Consider the following 8,482-nt stretch of genomic DNA (forward strand, 5'->3'; position numbering starts at 1 on the left):
GTGTCTTGTTCTGTCGTACATAGGATCACTATGAGTGGAAAGCGACACAACAGCACCTAACAACAACAGCTAATGAGGTTTAATTTTTTTTTCACATTAAGTGGTAAATTACATTTCTTCTCAGAATTGTCTGTTCACATAATTTGCACATTTTCTACTAGATTTTATATATCTTACTTATTCATTATAATAGCTTTGAGTTATAAAGATATGATAATTATGATTTTTGCTAAGTGCACGAAATTGACAAAAAAATCAATGAAATGGAACAGATTCTAGTGTAAATTGAAACAATTTTTTGATAAAGGAAGCATTGCAAACAATTAAGAAAGACAATTATTCAACAGATAGTATTGGGAAATTAGAGAGTGACTTGGGGATGAAAATCAACTTATGACATCACCATGTCCCATATACTAATTGAATTAAAAAAGTTTTGTTTTTAAGGAAATTGCTAAAATCTAGAAGAAAATATAATTAAATTCTTAAGTTATCTAAGATAGGAAAATGCTTATGTAGGCGTAATAGCCAAGATAGGAATTACAAAGTGTACAGAATTAGAAGTCAAAAACACAATTGCAAAAATTTGCATCAAATCTAATACAGGAAGAGGAGTATCTGTGATAGATTAAAGAAGGCCACAAACACTTGGACATTTTGATCGTTTAGACTTGAGGTCTATATCCCCTTTCCTTGAATCTGGGTGGACTCAGAGACTGATTTCATCACTAGAATATGGTGGGAGTGATACTGGGCCATTTTCAGAGCTAACACTTTAAGAGATGGGCAGTTTCTACTTCCTCTTTCTAGGAAAATTCTAAGAGTCCTGAGTTATCAAGTAAGGAGTATGACTATCTCAAGATCACTTTGCTGGAGAAGACATCATAATCATTTCAGATGATGGTTTCAGCTGACCCCAATCTTCCAGGCATCCTCAACAAGATGTCAGACATGTTAGTAAAGTCTTCTGGGACCCTCCAAAGCAGCCCGTTGTCAGCCGAATACCACTGAATGATATTAATCAATGCCACATGGAGCCAAAGAATCACCCAGCTGAGCTCTGCCCAAATTCCTGACCTACAAAACCATGAGGTATAATAAAATAATTGTTTTAAGACCCTAAGTTTTGGGGTAACTTGTTAATTAGCCATTGATAACTGGAATATAGTTAATCCATTGAGTTTTGCAAGTACATTTAATACCATCTAAAAACCTGGACTCTGACAATTACCAAACAGGGGAATAATAACAACGATCATGTATGGCAATGTGGGAACACTCAAATATCAGCTATGAGGTACAGTTTAGCCCTCTTTAGGCAACAGAATGGATTATTAAGAAAATCGTAAATTGTGGGGGCTACAAAACTTTGCCTTTCAGATCTCCAACGACAGGGACCATAATCGACCAAAAGCCCCAGCTGCTGCGCTGAACCCCATGTAGGCCGTATTTCCCACGAGCTGCTCCCAGCCAGGGACCTAGTATGACAGGAATTCCAAGACAGGTCCATTCCTCGGACACAGGGGACTCTGATGGCTCATGTTGACCCGAATGCCCGCAAACAGCCTTGTTCAATTCCCTTAGAATGGCACTTGAGTCTAAGAAGCTTACTTCCAAAAGTTTGTCTTTCCCCCTTATCTTTATCTTGGGTCAGATGCACACCATGATATGACCAACCTTCTCACTGGCTCCCTACCAATTTTTCAACAAAGGTGTTTCACCTAACAAAATTTTTTCACCATTAACCTCTTCTTGGTGTGTGCTTCTCAGAGGACCTGGACTAACACATGAATAAAGTACTTTGTTTCCCGTGTTTAAATCCTACATTAAATCTCCCAGAGGAGAATGATATTTAGGACTGTTTTATAAAATTAACAAATAATTTATAAATTTTAAAGTATTTTTTTAAGATTTAAAAAATATTTTTAAATTCATAGTTGTTTTTCAGTTTGTGGGTATTCTTACCTCTGGTTTGTCTAAAGAAAGTAACATCTAAACTGAAATGAACCATTTCTTGAAATAAGTCAGGCCTTTAGAGATCTGCATGTTAAGGAATTTTGAGTCTGGGCAAGCACTGAACTAGATATCAGAAGAACTTTTAGTCTCCAGTCTTCCCACTTATGAGCTGTGTGCCCTGAGAAACGCATTTACGACCTTGTTGATTGTTGCAATTCATATGAAAACCATTAGCTTTAGAGCTCTGATCTACTAAACTTTCCAATTAATTCTAACAGTTTTTCAGTTTTGATTCTCTCGGATTTCCTTACGGTCCACTTGCACAGTCACCTCCAAACAATTTCTCTCTTTGCACCCAGTGATCTCTTAAAATGCAAATATGACCCTAAGGAGCCTCAACTCAAACTCCGCAATCACTTCTCATTGCCTCTGGGAAAAAAATCCCATTCATGGCCTTAAAGATCCTGTGTCATCTGACCTGCGCCATCTGCATCATGCTCTTTCTCTCTTTTATGCTCCAATCATACTAGCCTTTTTTCACAAGGCTTTCTCCCTACTTTTAACATTTACATATATTCTTTCCTCTTTATGGAACCTCTTTTCTCCGCTCTCGATCTAGTTATATCCTTCAGGTTTCAGATTAAATTTTATTTCCTTTGGTAGGCCTTTACTGAACCCCCAGCCCGGGGCACAAGTAACCTGAAGTGTTCCTTTCAGGACACTTATCGAAAGTATCCATCATCCCTCCCAACTACCTACCCTACCCTGCAGTTAGCTGCCAAAGCAGGAAACTTGTCTGGCCTAAGAGAGGGCCTGGGGAACTGCCTGTTGTTAGTTGCCATCCAATCCGTTCCAACTGATGGCGGCCTTATATACAACAGATTGAAACATTGCCTGGTCCTGTACCATCATCACAATTATTGGTATGTTTGAGCCCTTTGTTTCGGCTACTGTGTCAGTCCATCTCATGGACGGTTTCCCTCTTCTTCACTGACCGTTTACATTACCAAACATGTTGTCCTCTAGGAATTGATCTTTCCTGACAATGTGTCCAAAGCAAGCGATTCCAAGTCTCCTCATCCTAGCTTCTAAAGAACATTTTTTTTTTTTTCTAACCCTGATTTCTTTGGCAGTCCACAGTCTTCAACATGCAGTAAATACTGACTGAATGAATACATAAATGAATGGAAGAGAGCAAAATCCTACTGCGGATGATAAAATGCTATATGTATTTTAAAAATCAGAATGTTGGTACAGGGGGCCAAGATCGCGGACTAGGTAGATGCTACCTCAGATCCCTCTTGCAACAAAGACTCAGAAAAACGAGTAAATCGATCACATACATAACAATCTACGAACCCTGAACAACAAACACAGATTCAGAGACGGAGAACGAACAAATACGGGGAAGCTGCGACTGTTTCCGAAGCCTGGTGCCAGCGTCCCAGTCAGGTAACCTTGGCGCCGGGCTTAGGTCTGGGCCCAGGGGAGCTGAACACAAAATCTTCTAATGCGCAAACAAGGGGCACAGCCCTACCCCCCTGAACTGACCCCGGGAGGGGGCCCAGCTGGTCCGTGTGGGTGGCGTGGTGATGGGACTCGTGGGAGAAGTCCCCGTGAGGCAGTGACTGGTTTTGGAGCCGAGAGTGCAGCATCCCAGCGGGGGAACCATGGCGCTGGGCTTTTGACTGGGCGCTGTTAGGGCACAAGCACGGGGTGCAGCCCTACTCCCCTGAACTAACCCCGGGAGGGGGCCCAGCCGGTCCGTGGGGGCGGTGTGGCGAGGCGGCTGGCAGGACGAGAAGTCCCCGGGAGGCAGCGACCAATTTTGGAGCCGGGAGTGCAGCGTCCCAGCAGGGGAACCTTGACGCTGGGCTTTGGATTGGCAGCAGAGGATCTGACCGCGGCTTCAGCGGGCCAGACCCTCGGGGGCAATCTCCACACAGCCAGCACACATAGGCGACATGCCCCTCGGGAATCTCAGATAAAATAGTCATTCCAAGCAAGATAAGTAACTTTGGCTATATTCCGAGGTGCTACTCTCCTATTTCTCTGAACCCTCCCCCACCCTTCCCAGGCGGCTTCATTAACATTGGAATTTCCTGAGCCAGAGGGAGAACAGCTCCGGCTCCGCAGCGGCTTTGCTTTCCCTTTTTTTTTTGGTCTTTTCCTAACCCATTCTTCCGGCCTGAGAGAAGGAACTACAAAAAACCCAGGGACCAAAAATCATCCCTAATTGGACTAAAAACACAGAACCAGCTACAGCCAAGCATATATGATCCAAATCTCGTACTTTCATCCTTACAGGGAACAAGGTGGCAGTTATAATCCAAAGGCAGTTCTGATAGGGATCTGACTGCATTTTTTTTTTTTTTTAGCGGATTTTCTGGAAAAAAAAGTTTCCCAGCTCTGACATCTCTGCTTATTCAACAGAGCCCTAGCTGACCCACAACAGGGAACTGAGGGCTGAAGCTCCCCCCAGACCACCTAGCCTCTTGCCTTAGGGGTCTAAGGAGGGTGACATCTACCAATCAGTAGAGGTACTTGCATTGGGGGCCTAAGGTACAGCTGCAGTGCCCTCCCACCAAGGTGCTATAGGAATAGAGACACACCTACCTCACTGACACTTGGGGGAAGCCTGTCAGCATCCTGCCCCCCCGGAGGGTGAACCCCAGCTGCTAATAGAATCTGGTGCACACAACTATCACCACTACTTCTCGAGGTGGATAGGTGTTAGGGTGTAGCACACACTTGATGAACCAAAATCAGATTCTACTCAAGAATAGTGAATAGACTCAGGCATATATATCTGCAAACAGCCCAAACCAGCTGGTAACAGGTCATAAGTAAGTCAAGGGCTACAACAAACAAGACAGCACAATCTAGTAGCCGATCCACGTATATTGAAAGAAAACAAAACAAGATAAGACTCAGTGAGCAATTATGCAATAAACTACTACTATTTTTTTTTATATCTTAGTGATGGCTCGGAGACTGCAGTCGATATCAAACCACATAAAGAAGCAGACCATGACAGCTTCTACAATCCCCCAAACAAAAGAATCAAAATCTTTCCCAAATGAAGATACAATCCTGGAATTATCAGATACAGAATATAAAAAACTAATTTACAGAATGCTTCAAGACATCAGAAACGAAATAAGGCAAACTACATAAAAAGCCAAGGAACACACTGATAAAACAGTTGAAGAACTCAAAAAGATTATTCAAGAACATAGTGGAAAAATTAATAAGTTGCAAGAATCCATAGAGAGACAGCATGTAGAAATCCAAAAGATTAACAATGAAATTACAGAATTAGACAACGCAATAGGAAGTCAGAGGAGCACACTTGAGCGATTAGAATGCACAGTGGGAAATCTGGAGGACCAGGGAATTAACACCAATATAGCTGAAAAAAAAATCAGATAAAAGAATTAAAAAAAAATGAAAAAACCCTAAGAATCATGTGGGACTCTATCAAGAAGGAAAACTTGTGTGTGATTGGAGTCCCAGAACAGGGAGGGAGGACAGAAAACACAGAGAGAATAGCTGAAGATCTGCTGACAGAAAACTTCCCTGACATCATGAAAGACGAAAGGATATCTATCCAAGGTGCTCATCAAACACCATTTAAGATTGATCCAAAAAGAAAAACACCAAGATATATTACCATCAAACTTGCCAAAACCAAAGATAAAGAGAAAATTTTAAAAGCAGCCAGGGATAAAAGAAAGGTCTCCTTCAAGGGAGAATCAATAAGAATAAATTGAGACTACTCAGCAGAAACCATGCAGGCAAGAAGGCAATGGGATGACATATACAGAGCACTGAAGGAGAAAAACTGCCAGCCAAGGATCATATATCCAGAAAAACTCTCTCTGAAATATGAAGGCAAAATTAAGATATTTACAGATAAACACGAGCTTAGAGAATTTGCAAAAACCAAACCAAAGCTACAAGAAATACTAAAGGATATTGTTTGGTCAGAAAACCAATAATATCAGATACCAGCACAACACAAGGTCACAAAACAGAACATCCTGATATGAACTCAAATAGGGAAATCACAAAAACAAATTAAGATTAATTAAAAAAAAATGCTCATAACAGGGAATCATTGAAGTGAATATGTAAAAGATCACAATAATCAAAAAGAGGGACTAAATACAGGTGGCATAGAACTGCCATATGGAGAGTGATACAAGGCGATATAGAACAATACAAGTTAGGTTTTTACTTAGAAAAATAGGGGTAAATATTAAGGTAACCACAAAGAGGTATAACAACTCCAGAACTCAAGATAAAAGCCAAGAAAAACGTAACAACTCAACAAACATAGAGTCAAACACTACTAAAACGAGGATCTCACAATTTACTAAGAAAAACGTCTCAGCACAAAAAAGTAAGTGGAAAAATTGTCAACAACACACATAAAAAGGCATCAAAATGACAACACTAAACACTTATTTATCTATAATTACGCTGAATGTAAATGGACTAAATGCACCAATAAAGAGACAGAGAGTCTCGGATTGGATAAAGAAACAGGATCCGTCTATATGCTGCCTACGAGAGACACACCTTAGACTTAGAGACACAAACAAACTAAAACTCAAAGGATGGAAAAAAAATATATCAAGCAAACAATAAGCAAAAAAGAAGAGGAGTAGCAATATTAATTTCTGACAAAATAGACTTTAGACTTAAATCCACCACAAAGGATGAAGAAGGACACTACATAATGATAAAAGGGGCAATTGATCAGGAAGACATAACCATATTAAATATTTATGCACCCAATGACAGGGCTGCAAGATACATAAATCAAATTTTAACAGAACTGAAAAGTGAGATAGACACCTCCACAATTATAGTGGGAGACTTCAACACACCACTTTCGGAGAAGGACAGGACATCCAGTAAGAAGCTCAATAGAGACACGGAAGACCTAATTACAACAATCAACCAACTTGACCTCATTGACTTATACAGAACTCTCCACCCAACTGCTGCAAAATATACTTTTTTTTCTAGCGCACATGGAACATTCTCTAGAATAGACCACATATTAGGTCATAAAACAAACCTTTGCAGAATCCAAAACATCGAAATATTACAAAGCATCTTCTCAGACCACAAGGCAATAAAACTAGAAATCAATAACAGAAAAACTAGGGAAAAGAAATCAAATACTTGGAAAATGAACAATACCCTCCTGAAAAAAGACTGGGTTATAGAATACATCAAGGAGGGAATAAGGAAAGTCATAAAATGCAACGAGAATGAAAATACTTCCTATCAAAACCTCTGGGACACAGAAAAAGCAGTGCTCAGAGGCCAATTTATATCGATAAATGCACACATACAAAAAGAAGAAAGAGCCAAAATCAGAAAACTCTCCCTACAACTTGAACAAATAGAAAGTGAGCAACAAAAGAATCCATCAGGCACCAGAAGAAAACAAATAATAAAAATTAGAGCTGAACTAAATGAATTAGAGAACAGAAAAACAATTGAAAGAATTAACAAAGCCAAAAGCTGGTTCTTTGAAAAAATTAACAAAATTGATAAACCATTGGCTAGACTGACTAAAGAAATACAGGAAAGGAAACAAATAACCCAACTAAGAAACGAGAAGGGCCACATCACAATAGACCCAACTGAAATTAAAAGAATCGTATCAGATTATTACAAAAAATTGTACTCTAACAAATTTGCAAACCTAGAAGAAATGGATGAATTCCTCGAAAAACACTACCTACCTAAACTAACACATTCAGAAGTAGAACAACTAAAGAGACCCATAACAAAAAAAGAGATTGAAACGGTAATTAAAAAACTCCCAACAGAAAAAAAGCCCTGGCCCGGACGGCTTCACTGCAGAGTTCTACCAAACTTTCAGGAAGAGTTAACACCACTACTACTAAAGGTATTTCAAAGCATAGAAAATGACGGAATACTACCCAACTCATTTTATGAAGCCACCATCTCCCTGATACCAAAACCAGGTAAAGACATTACAAAAAAAAGAAAATTACAGACCTATATCCCTCATGAACATAGATGCAAAAATCCTCAACAAAATTCTACCCAATAGAATTCAACAACATATCAAAAAAGTAATTCACCCCAACCAAGTGGGATTTATACCAGGTATGCAAGGCTGGTTTAATATTAGAAAAACCTTTAATGTAATCCACCACATAAATAAAACAAAAGACAAAAACCACATGATCTTATCAATTGATGCAGAAAAGGCATTTGACAAAGTCCAACACCCATTTATGATAAAAACTCACCAAAATAGGAATTGAAGGAAAATTCCTCAACATAATAAAGGGCATCTATGCAAAGCCAACAGCCAACATAACTCTAAATGGAGAGAGCCTGAAAGCACTCCCCTTGAGAACGGGAACCAGACAAGGATGACCTTTATCACCACTCTTATTCAACATTGTGCTAGAAGTCCTAGCCAGAGCAATTAGGCTAGACAAAGAAATAAAGGGCATCCGGATTGGCAAGG

The sequence above is a fragment of the Elephas maximus genome, chromosome 24, assembly GCF_024166365.1.
Source record: "Elephas maximus indicus isolate mEleMax1 chromosome 24, mEleMax1 primary haplotype, whole genome shotgun sequence".
NCBI lineage: Eukaryota > Metazoa > Chordata > Mammalia > Proboscidea > Elephantidae > Elephas > Elephas maximus.